Source organism: Neovison vison, chromosome 6 (genome assembly GCF_020171115.1).
Source record: "Neovison vison isolate M4711 chromosome 6, ASM_NN_V1, whole genome shotgun sequence".
NCBI lineage: Eukaryota > Metazoa > Chordata > Mammalia > Carnivora > Mustelidae > Neogale > Neogale vison.
This window is the reverse complement of record NC_058096.1, coordinates 160368946-160388006: the sequence shown is the minus strand read 5'-3', so window position 1 is coordinate 160388006 and position 19061 is coordinate 160368946. Positions and strand designations below refer to the sequence as shown.

General features: G+C 36.0%; 1 non-coding gene across 1 annotated transcript; it reads left to right on the top strand.

Moving 5' to 3' along the window:
- The first annotated feature begins 1309 nt into the window (after nucleotides 1-1309).
- Nucleotides 1310-1374, top strand: LOC122911054. Its single transcript, XR_006385379.1, has one exon. It is a non-coding gene; the product is annotated as a small nucleolar RNA SNORD58 (small nucleolar RNA).
- The last annotated feature ends 17687 nt before the right edge of the window (nucleotides 1375-19061 follow it).

Below are 19061 nucleotides of genomic sequence, written 5' to 3'. Positions count from 1 at the left end.
CTCACAGCTAGAATATGTAAAGAACTCTGAAATTTCAACACTAAAAGAACAAAGCAATCCAATTAGAAAATGGAGGAAACACATGAGAAAACATTTTCTCTATATAAGAATATGCAAATGGCAAATAAGAATATGAAGATATGTCTAGTATCACTAGTCATTAGGGATATGCAGGCTGAAACCACAATGAGATACCATTACACAATTATTAGAATAGCTAAAATAAATAGTGGCAATAGAAAAAAGAGACAAAGGATGTGAAGAAACTGGATCATTCATACACTTCTGGTGGTAATTTAAAATGGTATAGGGACACCTGGGTGGCTCATGGGTTAAAGCCTCTACCTTCGGCTCAGGTCATGATCCCAGGGTCTCTGCTCAGCGGGGAGCCTGCTTCCTTTCCTCCCTCTATGCCAGCTTCTCTGCCTAGTTGTGATCTCTGTCTGTCAAATAAATGAATAAAAAGTCTTAAAAAACAATCTGAGGGGTTTGAAGTGGCGGGGGGGTGGGAGGTTGGGGTACCAGGTGGTGGGTATTATAGAGGGCACAGCTTGCATGGAGCACTGGGTGTGGTGAAAAAATAATGAATACTGTTTTTCTGAAAATAAATAAACTGAAAAATAAATAAATAAATAAATAAATAAAATGGTACAGCCAATCTGGAAAATAGTTTGGCAGTTTCTTACAAAACTAAACATACAAATACCTATGACCCAGCAACGGCACTCCAGGGTGTTTGCCTGACAGAAATGAACATTTAGGGCTTGAGTAAAAACCTGTATATGTTCAGTTACACCAGCTATATTTACGATAGCCAAGAAATGGAAGCAACATAAATGCCCCTCAGTAGATGATGCGTATAAGCAAACCACGGCACACCTGTACAATGGAATCCTACTCGGCAATATAAAGATGCAAACTCTTGGTACACACAACGTAGATAGAACTCAAGAGGTCACAGACTGTATTATTTTACTGATACACCATTCTCACAATGACAGAATTTCAGAGACCGGAAAGAGATTAGAAGAGAGGGGTGCTGGGAAGAAGGATGTGACTCTAAAGGGGAGAATATGGAGGTCTTTGAGTGATGGGACAGCTCTGAGTCTGGATCGTGGCAGTGGGTGCGCACCACACATAATGAAATGACACAAACATCACACCAATGTAAAATTCCCAGTTTTGATATTGTTCTATAATTATATTAGAGGTTACTACAGGGAAAAATGGGAGAGAGTTACCTAGAACCTCTCTACACTGTCTTGGTAACTTCCTATGAATCTATATTTACTTAAAAATAATTTTTAACTTGCTGTGATGACCAATTTAGGACACCATTGGATTAACCATGAAGAAAAGTAATTTTTAAGGATTTTATTTGATTACTGTAGCAACTGTTTTATGAAACTTCCTTAAATAACTGATACCAGTGTTTCAAGTCAGGTCATTCAAGATATTCTAAATATGAGCCACTAGAAAACTGTTTCTTTACATTTATTTGTATATTAACTTTTACATTTCATATATAAACATTTGCATGTGTTTATGATTAATATCCCTGCAGTAGTGTGTACACACAATTCCTAGCCTGCTCTTTCTAAGTATACAGTTGTATCATGTCATAAATTGTGGTTATTTTACATACCAAAGTGTATACCTACGACTTCATGTACAGGCATTCACACATGAATGCCTCTAACTAATAGACAGCAATTATATATGATACACTACAATATCTGAGGTTTCATTTAATTGTACAAATGGAAATGAGTGTTTTTTAGTATTTCTTTAAGACATCAGTAAATTTTTTATGGCAACAGCATTCATGTATATTAAGTAGAATCGATCTTTTTTATTTCTTTATTATCTTATGTTTTAATTATAGTAAAATACATATATACTTTACCATCTTAACCATTTTTATTTGTTCAGTTTAGAATCCATCTTTTTAAATTATTTTTATTTAGTATGCTTAGTGTTGACACAAAGAAGTGACAAAAATATATACCGGAGTTATAGACTAAAACAGATTTTTCTCATCAATAATAATATCTTTCTGGAATTAGGGAACTTTTACAGGGGACCTAAAGGTAGCAAAGATATAAAGAACATGAGAAAAGATTTTCCTATAGATACAGCAATTTTTTTTGTCCAGGAGGGGTTTGAAGAAATTGAAAAGAAAAATGATCAGATTAGATAAGAAACAAAGACTCAAGCAATAAAATAACAAAAACAAACAACAATTACCAAAAAAATTGACCTACTGTACTCTCCTCCAAGTAAATTTGACAGCCTTAACCCTTGTAAACTTTTGCAAAATGAAATAATCCCTTTAGATATAAATACAATCAGTCCATATAAAGTACATAAGGAAGCTATTTCACGCGTGTAAATGTTTGCTGGCCATTTCTTTAATTCAATGATTTTTTTTTCCCCTCGTTTTTTCTTGTTGTTAAAGGTAGTCTTTAGATTCACTGATGAGAGCTGGAAAAAATCACAGGGAAATAGGCAGTTCAATCAAACTACCAGTTTCCTTTGAAATTTGGTTCTCAGGTAGTTGTTTATCTCAGAGATTAGCATATTAACTTTGAATGTGTGACACTAGCTTTCATCTAGATGGTGATCAAACTAAAGTAATATACACAGACAAAAGCAGTTGTACTCCAAGCACAAACTTCAAAGTGTCCTCCGCTGGCGTCTTTTACTGCCTCTAGAGCTCATTTCCTTTCTCAACTACAGACCAAACTGAGCAAAGCAGTTTGGTTAGGTAGCCTAAAGCCAAATGCTAAGACAAGCATTGGGTATACAGTTTTGGGAATTATTCATACTAATTGCTTCCGTGTCTCTTCCATCCTTCAGGTGCATTCTGACCATTAATTAAGAGGTGGAGTTGTAACTCAAAACAGACTCCTCTGCTACCGATTAGTATCTATGTAATTATTTATTGCTGGGCAAGAAACCATCCAAAACATAGTGACTTAAAATAACAACTGCTTATTTAGTTTGTGATTCTGTAGTTTGGCAGTTAGGGCTGGGTTCCACTGGGTGGTTCTTGTAAGTCTTCACTGGGCACATCTGACCTTTGCTGAACTTGCTTACAAAAGTACATGATCAGTGAACGGGTCCACTGATACAGGATGGCCTCACCTGAGATGGGATATTTGGCGCCTTCTTCAATGGGGTCTCTTATCCTTTAGCAGGCTAGTCCATGCTTGTTCTCATGGTGGCCACAGAGGTCCAATTGCAAAAGAAAGGGCAAACCATAAAACAGCTTCTCGATTTCCCCTTTCATCACATCGGCTGAAGGGAGACCCATGCCCCAGAGTAAAATGGTGGTGGAGTGGGTGGAGGGGAGCACACACTTGTGAAAGGCAGGGAAATGGGAAGCAAGAACAAATTATATTCATTATGGTAACTGATAGATGAAAGAAGCTTTGATGCATGAACTTAAGTGAGAAGACATAAAACAATTCATTGGAACTTGGTATCTTAACATTTCAGATTTCAGTGAAAATTAAGGATATAGCCCATTGAAAAAGAAAAGTCCAGTTTAAAGAAAAATCAAGGAAACATTATAGGGAAATAGGAGATAAATAGCTCTGATTTCCCACATGAAAAAATGATAAGCCAGATTTTCTACTTTAGAATCTCAAGTAGCAATTTTTAAATTCTGAATCTGTATTTTTAGTAACAAGAAGCAAATGGTAAGACAACATTGATATGAGATACTAGTTTTTAATAAAATATGAAATTGCAATTTATATTGTAATGCTTATTATAATTTACTAGACTGTTCTAAGAAAACATTCTTAGATTTAATTTTAACTGCAGTTCTGAATCATGACACATTATTATTATTATTACTGTTATTCTTGCTTGCACAAAAAGAAACTAAGGTTCAAAAAAATTAAATGATTAGTCTGTAAATCATATAGTTAAGTTAATAGAGTTCAGCAGCTGTTGTTTTGACTTTTTTTGAGTATTTTAAATTGAAAGAATATTTTTATCTTGTAAATACATACCAAATGATGTGTTCTGAATTTATTCTAAATCACAGTTCAGAATTAACTCAATAATTTCAGTATCAATCAGCTGAGGACATTTTTGTTTTCAATTTTTAACAAAAAGTAAGTCACTCATTTTTAATTCTCGTCAACTTTAGAAGAGTTATATTCTTCTTCTTCTCTCTCTCTCTCTTTTTAAAGTTGAGAGTTGTTATGACTGATAATGAAACTTACAATGCAATTTTCTTATCACATGATAATAAAAACTGCTATTTCAACATTATTAAGTCAAAATACATATTTCCCTACCATATTCATTTAATTATTTCTTATAATTATGCCATGGAAGCCAATATACTTTGACTCTTAATTCAGTGCTCTTTTCATTGGTAACATGTTTATCATGTATTTAAAATTCATTCAGCCTGGGGCGCCTGGGTGGCTCAGTGGGTTAAGGCCTCTGCCTGGCTCAGGTCATGATCCCAGGGTCTTGGGATCGAGCCCCACATCGGGCTCTCTGCTCGGCAGGGAGCCTGCTTCCCTTCCCTTTAAAAAAAATAAAATAAAATAAAATTCATTCAGCCAAAACATAATCTCTCTCTCTCTTTTTTTTTAAGATTTTATTTATCTATTTGACAGACAGAGATCACAAGTAGGCAGAGAGGCAGGCAGAGAGAGAGGAGGAAGCAGGCTCCCTGCTGAGCAGAAAGCCCGATTCGGGGCTCGATCCCAGGACCCTGGGATCATGACCTGAGCCGAAGGCAGAGGCTTTAACCCACTGAGCCACCCAGGTACCCCCATAATCTCTTTTAATACATAGTTACGGCAATGGATTTTGAGGTTGATCCATGCCTTCTGCAACATACAGAGAAAGGCTGAATCTTTCCCTTCTTCAGACTCTCCTAACATTATCTATTTGTAGCTAATTTAGCAAATACTTATCACTTCACTTTATTATCAATTGTGTGTGCATTCTTTCCTTAAAAAGGAAGGGTGTTTGCTTCATTTGTTTTTGTGGTAGTGCCTAGCATAGTGCCCGTAGCAGGTACTAGATGGAAAATGGTTGAAATGAATCTTCATTTTCCATAATCATCATGGTGCAAAATGATGACTAAACTCGGATCAACTGATAATATGATCGTTAATCATCAGAACCCAGTGCAGTCATCTTTGGAATGCAAGCCTGACCAAGGAAGAGAAATAGAATAACTCTGGAATTACTTTCAATGGTAAATATTGGGCATGTGATCTAATGCCTCAAATTATTGCTATTTTCAAGGATAAACTTAATAAATAATCCATCTTTGATGATTACAGTTTAGTAGATTTTATTATTTGGAAAGGTAAACCACGTGGAAATGGATCACCTGACATTTCTCATGTACTAAGTCAGCCTGATGCCAATACTTGCGAGTAGTCCCTTGAATTTAGAGAAACAGAAATGGAGGTGGGGAAATACCAAATATATGTTCATGAAGAAATACCATCGATTCTAACCGAGGTCTCCAGCTTTAAGCTCACATGAAGCAAAGTCGAGAAAAGAAAGGAAAGTGATGATAAGGAAAGAAAAGTGGTAAGAAGAAGCCAGAACTGTGAAAAGCCGTAAAGCTATGAACAAGACCCACACTTGGAGGGCATCTGGTTTTCCCTCACTGTACATACATCAGAAACGCCAGTCCTCTTTCAGCTCCTCTTCCCGCAGTCCCAGGCTTGTGGTCCATCGATGTGAACTATCCATCTCCAAGGTTCAGAACCCAAGTCTCTGTCCAAATCAGCCAGAAGAATTGACAAAAGGCAGTTGCGAAACTCAAAGTGAACGAAGCCCTGTCTCAGAAGGTGGTCCCGATGACTAGCTCAGCAGATTGGCAGCTGGCCAAGATAGACTGTACATGAGTGGGTGATGGCTGGATCTTTTATTCTAGTAGCTGGAATAGAGAGAGCACAGGGCCACTTTGGCAAGAGACACTGTTGCCTGGGCTGGCTCCATTTAACTGAAAGACAGGGTGCCCATAGGTTCAGGCATTATACCTTTGTGGATATAATATTAATCCTTCTTGCCCCCCCTTTTAAGTCCTTGACCTTATGATACTATCTTCTTTCTCAGAGAAGAAAAAAAAAAACACTTTAAAGGAATCAGTATTCATGACACAAAAGTCTGGAGGAGGAAGATTGGTTGGAAGTTCACTTGGCATCTTCTTTTTTCAGCTTTAATACAAAAGGCGAGTTATTCCTCATTCTCTCACATAGAGATCAATTGCTTTGAAGGGTTTTTGCCTAATAAAACATCAAGGACATTTAAAAATATTTAAGATACAGCACACATAGAGAAAAATGCATAAAATGTAAGCACATAGATTAATGAGTTGTTATATTCCAAACACTCATGTATCATAACCTAGGTCAAGACACAGTACATTTTATGTACCCTAGAAAACTTCTCAGTACATATTTTAACCACTATTTTTTTTTTTGAAAGAGAGAGAGAATTGGAGGGGAGGGGCCAAGGGAGAGAGAGAATCTTAAGCAAACTCTGTGCCCAGGACGGAGCCCAACGTGGGGCCCAACATGGCGCTCCATCTCATGACACTGAGATCATGACCTGAGCCAGAATCAAGAGTCAGACACTTAACCAAGGGCCAGCCAGGTATCCCTATAATCACTATTTTGTCATCTAATTCGTCTTTTTCAGAATAGGCAGATGTCCCCTGAAGGAAGTCAGACCCGACAGTTAAAACTTGTAATTCCTCACTATCACGTGAAAGTATTCAGATATTTTCACACTGTTGTTTTTGGTCCAGGTTTTAAGTTTTCTGTAATGGAAAAGTCATTCCAAAATGATCTAGTTAGTACTGTTATTCAAGTAAAACCCATAGAAGTCTCTTTTGGTATTTATTCATTTTGTGTCTCATGCTGATCCTTCCTCTCAAAGATGATCAAGGTGTCTCTCTGATACTTGTTCTGCTCAGCCAATATCAATAACACACATTTAAATCTGTGGCAGGGCTTTCTATTACCTGGAGAAGAGAAAATTGATGTCCAAAGAGATTGTTTTTAAAGGAACTCATATTTCCTGATTAGTGTAGAACTCTTGACACTGGAAAAATCAATCGGAATTTGAAAGTGAGATTCAAGTGCTGAATTAATTTAAATAGCACTTTCCTCTGACTCCTACCTTTCCATTTCTATGGAAAAGTCCAAATGTATAGGTAGGCCTATCCAGAATTTTTTATACTCCAATTCCTCTCAGGGACAGAAATCCAAAGAGGGAGTATATAGAATGAACAATGAAAGCATTTGGTTCACATGGGGTTCTCCCAGGGAAGGCTCGAGTGACCCTGTGTTTATTTTGTGAAAGAAATAAAAAAGGGGAACTACACTTAATGAGGTCTACAAAGCTGTAATTTCTTCTGAATAGGCTGCTAAAGCTCCGTGGAGCCACTATAGGAAAACTTCTCTGCAGCCTTTCCTCAGCTGTCCTAAAAACTTAATACTGAATCTCAGATAGTACGCAGATAATACCCTCCATCTTCTTCCTCAAATCTTCCTGAAAGAAGAGTATATGAGTTCCAATCCCAAGGCTCTCCTTGCCTGCTATGGACAGTGTTTGGTTCCTGACCTAAATGTGATGGGTGTGCTTCAGTCTGAAATGAAACCTGACACCACCTCCACTAGAACTGAGGCCCTGCAGAGCTTTCCTGAAGACAAGGTATGGGCAGGGATTTGTGCTGGTCTTCTTGGGAAGGGACCCACTGCCCTGGGACTGAGACAAGCTTGCTGAGAAGCAAAGTCCCACCAGAGCTCAGAAGTATGGGTCCTGGTGTAAGTAAGTTAGCCAGCCATTGTTGGCACCAAGCTGCATCTTGCAGGTGGCTCTAAGTGTATGCTGAGGGACAGGGAGGGAAATATTGTCATGGAAGAAAATGTCGCTAACAAGCTCCTTTGTTTCCAGAGAGGCATTTCTGTGAATGGTGCTTATCAGGGACATGTTATAAGAAGAACAAATAATTTCCCTGCTGTGTGCCCCATGTGTTTTTCAGATCACTATTTCCACACTGTCCATCTCTGGGTGGTTTGGCTGCCTTCTCTCCAAGAGTAGTTCATACCTTCAGGGCTCTATCCCAGTAAAGACCACTGAGTATTTATTTTTTTAATATTTAATTAATTTATTTATTTGAGAGAGAGGAGAAAGAGATAGCATGAGCCAGGGAAGGACCAGAAGGGGAGGCAGAGGGAAAGACAGAATCTCTCACGTATACTCTGTGCTGAACATGGAACGTAATCCAAGGCTTGATCTCATGACTCTGAGATCATGACCTAAGCTGAAACTAAGAGTTGGACTTTCAACCAGCTGAGCCACCCAGGTATCTCAAGCCCACTAACCTTACAGAATCCAAGTTTTTAGCCCCAGTAGTTGTAAGGACTCAAGAAAGCCCCTCTTGCTTTTCAAGCCAATGGTTTTGGGGAAACATTGTCCTTGTGCATTCTCCTGCATGCTTCTTTCTCTTTTGCCTCCTTCTCTATGACCATGGCTCCCTCCTCTCCACAGCACCTGTGATCTGTTTCTCACCTAAGCTATATCTCCAAACTTCCTACCTTCTTTGATGTGGCCTCTTCTCTCCGTTTAGTTGTGGAATTTGTTCTGTCAGTCTTTACACTGATTGCTGGAGGATTTAGGATGATTTAATAGTTGTGTTTGTGGGACAAGGCGAGCCTAGAGTCTGCCTGCTCTGCCACCATATTCCCATTTCACATCAGCTTTTATTTTAGATTCAAATTCCTTCCAGAGTTCTCTCTTAGACTCCTACCACTTCTACTTTTAAATCCTTGGGCCTAAAATAGATGTCATCTTCTTTCTCAGAATAAAAATATGAGAAAATTACATTTTAGTGGACTCACTATAACACAAAATATGAAGAAAGAGAGTTGGTTGAAGGGACTGCAGCATGGTGACTTGATGACAGCTCATATCAATGCCCATGGCACTATGATAATGGGGGACAACAAGGATCGCCTTGACTTAAGGCATGAAGAAAAGGTTGTGCATGGTGTGTCCACCAAACCAGAGAAGCACAAGACAGCAAACTAGCTAAATCACATGCATAACCTAAAACTAAAGGACCCATAGAGTGGGGCTGAGGCAAAGATCAATAGTGGACATGATGGGAGAAGAAGAGAGCATGACAGAAATGAAATCTCCAGAAATTTCAAACTTTAACTTTCACAAGGAATTCAAGTGATTTTGCCTCATAAAGAAAATGAAAAACAAACAAGCAAACAAACAAAAAACAAAAAGATCAAATCTTTAATTTTGTTTTGGTCAAATGGAAGCTTAGTGACAAAGTTAAAGGTAACCAGCTACAAACCATTAGTATCTTGTAACTTGCATATATGTTTTATTTCCTCCTCTTATGTACCTGATTTAGAAAATTAAAATGCCTGATTCTTTACTATGCAAGGATATTGTTTTGTGCAATCTATGTATTGCCTCAAGAATTTTAAAATTATTTATAGTATACATTAATAAATACTCATAAAACAAGACTCAGATGGATAATAGGATCAGACTAGGAAAAAAACAACAACACAAGAAGACAATGTAGAGCCTGAAAGGGGTAAGAGGAGGAGGGAAAATTAGGTAATTGTGAGGAGATTTGGAAATGCCCCTTGGCACCTGAGCTGCAGTCCTGTTATAGTTGTGGAGCGAGAGGAATTGGTATTCACACAGGATATAAGGGAGAACGATAAACCACATAAAGGAATCCACATAAACTAAAATGCAAAGCTTGGAGGGGAAAACACATGGTGGATTTGGGGCAATTCCTACCATAGAAAGTAGAAATTGGGCAGGAGAAGGTTTCTGAAGAGTTGGATAAGGGACGGCCCTGTGTCATATGCTGTGCAGGATGAGGACTGTGGAGCTATAAAAGGGAATGAAACATGATCCGATTTTATCCTTTTTCACAACTCAGTGAGAAAAGAACCCAAGGGTCCTAATTTGGTAAAGGAGCCACTTCTGTATTTGTAGTTACAGGGTCACCGTTTGTCTGAAGATGGAGGTTTGAGTGACAACCACATTTGAAGAATGCATTGAGTTAGTTGAAAGAAACTAAATGTCTACTCATTGGTAGATGTGTATATAAATTATCACAGTTCATAAGTAAGTATGGCAAGAACTTATACACAAAAATATCTATTTATGTATAAACCATATTTGTGTTAGAAATAAACACACATGTCCTACACGTAAGCATCTATGTTGAAAGGTTGGTAGTTATGAATTTATAGATATAAAGAAATATATACATTTAGGTATAAATAAGTATTGATGCTTTAATTTTTTTTCAATATGCCAGGATATGTGTCAATATTTAGAATATAGTTGTCTTTTTTAATTGAAATTATGAGTCCTTATTTATGTTCATATTTTTCTCAGGTGTATTTTCTTTTTATTAAGTTACTCAATGCATCAGGTATTTATTTAAATAAAATAAAATAACCTTAAAATACTTTTAAAGTGATAAATACCCATGACATATATTAAAATAGTAATGAGTAAAAGTTTTTTTTTTTCCTCCCATCCTCAACACTTCAGTCCCAATTTGTAGTGGCCACAAATTTTACAAATTATATATAGTTCTGAGAATTTTCTAAACAGATCTAATAATGTGTGTGTATGTGTGTTTGTGTGTGTGTGTATACACACAATACAAATACATATAATAATAATATGTTTATTATGTATATATATGCACTGAGAATGTAGCCAGACTATGAATCCTGACTCCTGCATTCTGTGCGTTAACTTCTCTGGACCTCATTTTCCTCAGAAGTACAATGGGAATGGGAACACACACTCACACACTCAAAAGTGTGTTGGAAGGATAAAAGAAATTAATATAATGCACTTTGGACCCTGTTTTTCATGTAATAGGCATTTAGTAAGTATTTTCTTAATATAATTAGAAACAACCCATGAGAGTCTGTACAGTGTTCTTCAATCACAATGTCTATATCTAAACTTTTACCTTTTACCAAACCTACCTTGATGAAAGGTGGAGAAATTTGAAAAGCACCTTCAAGTTGGGGTGGGATATGATCAGAGTCTGGTAAAGAAATTGCATCCTAATTACAGAGCAAACCTGTTTAACAGTGACTGTCTACATGCTTATGGTATTTTATTCAGTACAGCCTAAAATTTGGAATAAAGGAGAGGGTAAAGGAAAGGGAGCAAGAGCAAGTATGAGCAGAAAGTGCATGAAATCAAGGCTGAGAGAGAAAGTAACCATGAGGAGGATGGGGTGATCCTACCATAAACCCAATTTAACTGACTCTGCTAGGGGGAAGATGATGCTGGATGTGATCAGTGTTTTTTTTTTTTTGTTTTGTCTTGTTTTTTTAATTTATTTATTTTCAGAAAAACAGTATTCATTATTTTTTCACCACACCCAGTGCTCCATGCAAGCCGTGCCCTCTATAATACCCACCACCTGGTACCCCAACCTCCCACCCCCCCGCCACTTCAAACCCCTCAGATTGTTTTTCAGAGTCCATAGTCTCTCATGGTTCACCTCCCCTTCCAGCAACTTTTTTCAAGATACGTCTCCAAAGGCAAAGGAAACAAAAGCGAAAATAAAATTCTGGGACTTCATCAAAATCAAAAGCTTCTGCACAGCAAAGGAAACAGTCAAAAAAACAAAGAGGCAACCCACGGAATGGGAGAAGATATTTGCAAATGACAGTACAGACAAAAGGTTGATATCCAGGATCTATAATGAACTCCTCAAACTCAACCCACACGAAACAGGCAAACACATCAAAAAATGGACAGAAGATATGAACAGACACTTCTCCAATCAAGACATACAAATGGCTATCAGACACATGAAAAAATGCTCATCATCATTAGCCCTCAGGGAGATTCAAATTAAAACCACATTGAGATATCACCTTACACCAGTTAGAATGGCCAAAATTAACAAAACAGGAAACAACATGTGTTGGAGAGGATGTGGAGAAAGGGGAACCCTCTTACACTGTTGGTGGGAATGCAAGTAGGTGCAGCCTCTTTGGAGAACAGTGTGGAGATTCCTCAAGGAATTAAAAATAGAGCTTCCCTATGACCCTGCAATTGCACTCCTGGGTATTTACCCCAAAGACACAGATGTCGTGAAAAGAAGGGCCATCTGTACCCCAATGTTTATAGCAGCAATGGCCACAGTCGCCAAACTATGGAAAGAACCAAGATGCCCTTCAACGGATGAATGGATAAGGAAGATGTGGTCCATATACACTATGGAGTATTATGCCTCCATCAGAAAGGATGAATACCCAACTTTTGTAGCAACATGGACGGGACTGGAAGAGATGATGCTGAGTGAAATAAGTCAAGCAGAGAGAGTCAATTATCATATGGTTTCACTTATTTGTGGAGCATAACAAATAGCATGGAGGACAAGGGGCGTTAGAGAGGAGTAGGGAATTTGGGTAAATTGGAAGGGGAGGTGATCAGTGTTTTAAGTGGTACCTACATGATACTGTTGGAACACAATTGAGGGAGAATTAATGTTTTGCGTATAGTGTATAATAAGGGGAGAGGAGGGATGCCTGGGTGGCTCATTTGGTTAAATGTCTGCCTTTGGGGGCACCTGGGTGGCTCAGTGGGTTAAAGGTTCTGCCTTCTGCTCAGGTCATGATCTCAGGGTCCTGGGATGGAGCCCCACATTGGGCTCTCAGCTCAGCAGGGAGCCTGCTTCCCTTCCTTTCTCTCTGCCTGCCTCTCTGCCTACTTGTGATCTCTGTCAAATAAATAAATAAAATATTAAAAAAAAAAACAAAGTATTTAAAAAAAAATGTCTGCCTTTGGCTTGGATCATGATCTCAGGGTCCTGGGATTGAGCCCTGATTTGGGGGTCACTGCTCAGTGGGGAATCTGCTTCTCTCTCTCCCTCTGCTCCTCCCCCGAGCATGTGTTCTTTCTCTCTCTCTCAAATAAATAAATAAATAAATAAATAAATAAATCTTTAAAAACGGGGAGAGAATTATGTATACAGTTTAGGGTGGCCTTTGAATGTAGATGGGTGGTTAGAACTGTCCTTCAAGTTAAAGTCTGCCTCAAATATATTCTCTTAATCATTCCTTCAACAAATATTTACTAAGCATCTACTATGCCAGATACTTTTCTAGGTCTCTGGCAGATTTAAAGATTTAAAAACCTAAAACAAGATTAAAAAAAACTAAAAATATGGGGTATTTGTAAACTATGGTGTGAAATGTTCATGAGAAAAAAAAGATAAAGTCAGGAAGGGTGTAGTGTTGGTGGTGGATGATGTGGGCACATCTTTTGGTAGGTCATATGTGTCCTCTCATGTCTGGTGACCAGAGCATGTTCTTCAGAAATGTGTATTGCAGAGTCTTCTTCTTGATCACAGCACTGACCAGAAATACAAAGCTCTTTGATTTATTGTAGAGAATGTCACTATGTGATGTATGAGTTAATAGAAACGATTTTTGAAAGGTAGTCAAATATTCTTGAATGACTGTAGCCTACAAAATTAGTAAACTTCAAACTGCAACTTTGAACACTTTTAACTCAGAGCTACAGACCATTAAAGATGGAAGGAGCGCCACTCCATGACCTGAAACAACCTTCTCATTTCAGAGTGGTTTGTGAGGTTAAGTGGCTTGCTCAAGGGTACACAAAGAACTGGTGGGTAGACTTGATGTACAAGTCTAGATTGGCTGCCTCTTACTCCCCTTCTGTTTCCATTAAACCAACTTTTCACTTTGCCTCAGGCAGACCACAGTCCTTGGAAAGAGGGAGCATGATCTTGAAGAAAGAGGACTTCATGGGGAGTCAGGAGAAAGTGTTTATTAAGAAGCCATCTTGTATCAGGCACAATTCTAGGATTTCCACTCCTTTTGTCTTATTTTGTTTTCATAAACAACCACTTAAGCAAGGTTTTATGATTCTATACTTTTTGAGTTATTTAAAAATGAAAGCATGACATATATTAATTGAGGATTCATAGTACCCATCCTCAATTCCATATCTCTTTTTCCCCCAGAAAAACTACTATCTTGAAACTGATATTTGTTTTGTCCTTGAATAATTTTACATTATGACACTTTATAAGTATCCTTTAAAACAACAAATAACAGTACCTTTCAATTTTCAAAATTGCATAATAATTTTACTCTGTAGGATTCTACGATATATTTTTTACTCCTGAGACATTTTTTGAGGTTTATCCAAATTCATACATGAATTCTATTTCATTTCTTTTGTATTTTTTAAGTAGAGTCATATTTTTTAGAGAAGTTTTGGGTTCACAGTAAAATTGAGCAGAAAGTACAGAGAGTTCCTATTTATCGATCTCACGCCTTGACATGTACACAAACTCCCTCACAATCAACAGACTGTACCAGAGTGGTATATTTGTTAAAACTGATTAACCAATATTAATGCATTATTATTGACCGAAGTCTATAGTTTACATTAGATTCATTCTTTGTGTTTCAAGTTTTATGGATTTTGGCAAATGCATAAGGTCATGTATCCACCATTATCATATCAGACAGAATAGTTTTACTGCCATAAAAATCCTGAGCTGAACCTCGTTTTTCTTTTCCTCATCCCAAACTCATAGCAACCACCGATCTTTTTACTGTCTCCATAGTTCTACCTCTTCTGAAATGTCATATAGTTGGAATTATATAATATGTAGCCTTTTCAGATTGGCTTCTTTCACTTAGGTTCCTCCATATCTTTTCAGGGCTTGACAGCTCATTTCTTAGCACTGAATAATACTCCATTGTCTAGATCTACTACAATTTATATAACCATTCACTGACTGGAGGACATCTTGGTTGCTTCCAAGTTTTGTCAATTATGGATAAAGCTGCTATAAACATCCATGTGCAGATTTTTGTGTAGACATAAGTTTTCAACATCTTTGGGTAAATACCAAGGAGTACAATTGCTGGATTATATGTTAAGAGTATGTTTAATTTTGGAAGAAACTGCCAGACTGTCTTCCAAAGTGGCTGCACCATATTTCATTCATTTTAATCATGATTTATAATTCTATTATTTGAAATACTTCAAAATTTATTTATTTATTTGCTCACAGATGGACAATTAGGAGGTATCCAGTCTTATTTTGTATTCTGGTATATATTTCCTTTAGCACATTATGAGTTTTCTAAGTTATGGACCTAGATGTGGAATTTCTGTGTTGTCTATAATGTATATTTCCAGCATTATATATTTTCAAAGTGATTTCTAAAGACATTGTACCAATTTACACTTCTGCAATTTAATGACTTATAAGAAATATATATATATATATATATATATATATATATATATATCCAGTCACTCAGATGACCAAAATATATTTCTCAGATATATTTAGCCTTCTTCCACAGTTCTTATAAACACCTTTGAACCATAGAGGTGAGATAGATGTCTAATTATTACTGAAGGTGACTTTTGGATTCTACACCTGCTGTTGTGTGGGGGACATCCCTCTCCTCACTAGGGTTGGAATTGGTTCTGGAAACCCTAAAAGAAAGTTAAAACTTAGATGTGAAATTTCTGGATTATAATAATGCACCTCTCCAACTTTATCATATATTTTCCAAGTGATCTCCAAAGACATTGTGTCAACTCACACTTCTTCTGTCAGTATATACTGGGTTAGCATTTGCTATTGTCAGGCCTAATTTTTAAATCCAATCTGAGAGATAGGAAGTAGAAATTCCATGTTCTTTCAACTTGTATTTATCTGGTTATGGAGGCATTAGCATATTCTTATTTGTGTTGGCCACTTGATTTTGTCTTCCTTGAACTGTACATTCATATCCTTCAACAATGTTAAAACCGAGATTATTCCAGGGCACCTGGGTGCCTCAGTGGGTTAAGCCTCTGCCTTCCACTCAGGTCATGATCTCAGGGTCCTGGGATCGAGACCCACATTGGGCTCTCTGCTCTCAGTGGGAAACCTGCTTTCCCCTCTCTCTCTGCAGGTCTCTCTGCCTACTTGTGATCTCTTTCTGTCAAATAAATAAATAAAATATTTAAAAAAAAAACAAAACTGAGATTATTCCTATTTTTCTTATTGAGCTATAGAATTTCTTTCTATATTTTGAATAATAATAATAATAGCTAACCTCAGTTGAGCTTTGTTTCTGGTATTTCTGAGTATTTTAGATAAATGAATAAAATAATTGTTTTGTTAACTTTTTGAGGTAGGTTCCCATTTTATAATGAGGAAATTCAGGTATTGAAGAATTACATTACTTGCTTAAGACTGCACAGCTCTCTGTTATAAATCCAGTCCAACTGGCTCCGGAAGTGTTTATACTAGAATAAACCTTTGTCTTTTACATGAATAGCCACAGTGGATGGTTTCTATTTCACTTTGTTGATGTTTTATATTATTCAAATATTTTAATTTAATTGAAATTATTTATCATACCTTTAAAACATTTATGATTATTTTATGTTTTTTGTTAAATGAAGGATATCAAGATTATAAAGATATTGATATCAAGATCATAAAGATATTGGTTGCCCTTTATTGCCTTCTGAAAGTTTTAAACTTTAAAATTTTAACATTTGACTTCCCAGAATTTAATTCTATGTACCATGTGAACTAACTACTTTATTTTACATTTACACTTGAATATGAAATTATGTGAACAAAATATTCTTTCTCCATAATTTGTTAAGTCAGAACTCATATTACTAGTTACTCCGGGTTTTATTCTGGACTTTCTTATTTACTGAACAGTCTACTTAACTTTATTTTAATTTTTTTTAGAGATTTTATTTATTTATTTGACAGAGAGAGATCACAAGTAGGCTGAGAGACAGGCTGAGAGAGAGAGAGGAGGAAACAGGCTCCCTGCCAAGCAGAGAGCCCGATGCGGGACTTGATCCCAGGACCCTGAAATCATGACCTGAGCCGAAGGCAGAGGCTTAACCCACTGAGCCACCCAGGTGCCCCAGTCTACTTATTCTTGTGCTTTTTGCATTCTAGATTTTTATTATAGGGTTGCAATTAAGTTTTTAATAGCTGGGATAATGAGTAGTTTCCCTCCTTATCCTTCAAAAATATCTTGGTTATTCTTGATCCATTTTTTTCTCTATGAACTTTAGGTTGAGCTGAAGTTTCATGAAAACCTTTATGTGATTTTGAGTGGTATTATATTGGGATTGTACATTAATATTTGAATATTTTGTGGTTTTAGCATATTGTTTATGTTCATCATGAGAATAGTATATTTATTCTCTTATTCAGGTTTTCTCTTATGATATTTTCTAATTGTCTCTAAATTACTTTTCACACATAAGAAATATATTCAGCCTTTGATTTAATTCATCTCTTTTTTTCAGAAAGTCTGCTTTTTATTATTATTTCCATTCTTCTACACTATAGGTATACTTCACTTATTTTTATACCTTTTCAATGAAAAGATTAACACATTTATTTTCACTGTCTTTTGTTTTCAAATAAATACCTTGAAAATTAAATGCCTATCTCTGTCTGAGCTACTTTATTGTACATCCTGCAAATACTGTTATATAACTGCCTTCACTGTTACTCAGTTCTAAATATTTTACAATATTTTCAATAGGCAATTATGATTGCCTGCTGAAACCAGGACTTCCTTGAGTTATATCTGCAATCTCAATGTATTATTTTCTTCTTCTTGTCAACTATTTTTAGGCTACATTATTGTATTTTAATTTTACTGTGATTAGATAATATGGCCAGCACACTGTCAATTATTCACAAAAATTTGAAAATCTGTAGTTTAGTACATGATTAATATTTATAAGTGCTGCTTATACACTTTAAACAATGTATCTGTGTGCTACTTTGGTGGGGGAGCTGATGTTGGATAATACTACTTTTGTTCATATCTCCTGTATTTTTCCTAATGTTTTGTTTGTTTAATCTATATGTTTCTGAGATATAGATGTTAAAATATTTCAATATGATTGTAGAATAGTGAACTTAACACTGTAAGTCTCTAAGTTTATGCCTTATACATCTTTTGAAGTGCTAAGTGATTAGGAGTTATTGAATTTTTTTGGTAGATTGTTTCTGTAGTGTCTGTCTCATATTAGATAGACACTATATATGTTTAAGACATTATATTATGTTATGTTAGACATATAAGACATATACACATATGTTAGGCATTAGGATATGTCAATCTTATGTTAGATAAGATATTATCTATGTCTTGTGTTAAGATAGACACTTCATTAATAATAGCACTTCTGCTTAATACTGATATTGCATAAATTTTACTTGGTATGTGTATGATGTGTTGTCTCTATTATACTCTGAACTTTCCTTTGCAGATTTTTTATAAATATTTCTCCAGGACCTAGCATATTCTTTGATTTAGTATATCCCTTGCACATCAATCTATTGTTTCTGTAGTTTACTCCAGTTTTATTTGTTTTATAATCTGAGAATCCTTGACTCCTATTAAATTATTATAATCCATCTATATTGATTATAGTCACAGATATATTTGGACTTATGTTATCATACCAGGTGTATTTCTTTGCTTATTTAATTATCCAGCTTCTTCGCATTGCTTTTTGTTTAAATTTTTTCTCTACTAATGTGGAATACATGTGTGTGTTTTGTTGTTAACCTTAACTTTAAAAAATTTAATATGTAACTAATTTCTTTTAACAAGTAAAGAATTATAAGCAGTAGTTCTATTCTGGAACCTCGAAAAATTAACATGCTTTAATTTTCCCAATTACAATGCTTTTATTGTACCCCACCTTCATGTTTTTAAAGCTGTAGAATTTTAAATTTACATTCTCTTAAGCAAAAACTTCAGTTGTTAATTTTAAGCCATCAATACTTAGTGACTATACCTACATATTTTATCACTTTCTAAGATGATTTTTTAATTTTTATTTATTTGCTTGTTTTTAAAGAATTGTTTATTTATTTGAGAGAAAGAGAAAAAAGAGCATGAGCAGAAAGGGCAGAGGGAGAGAGTGAATCTGAAGCTTACTCT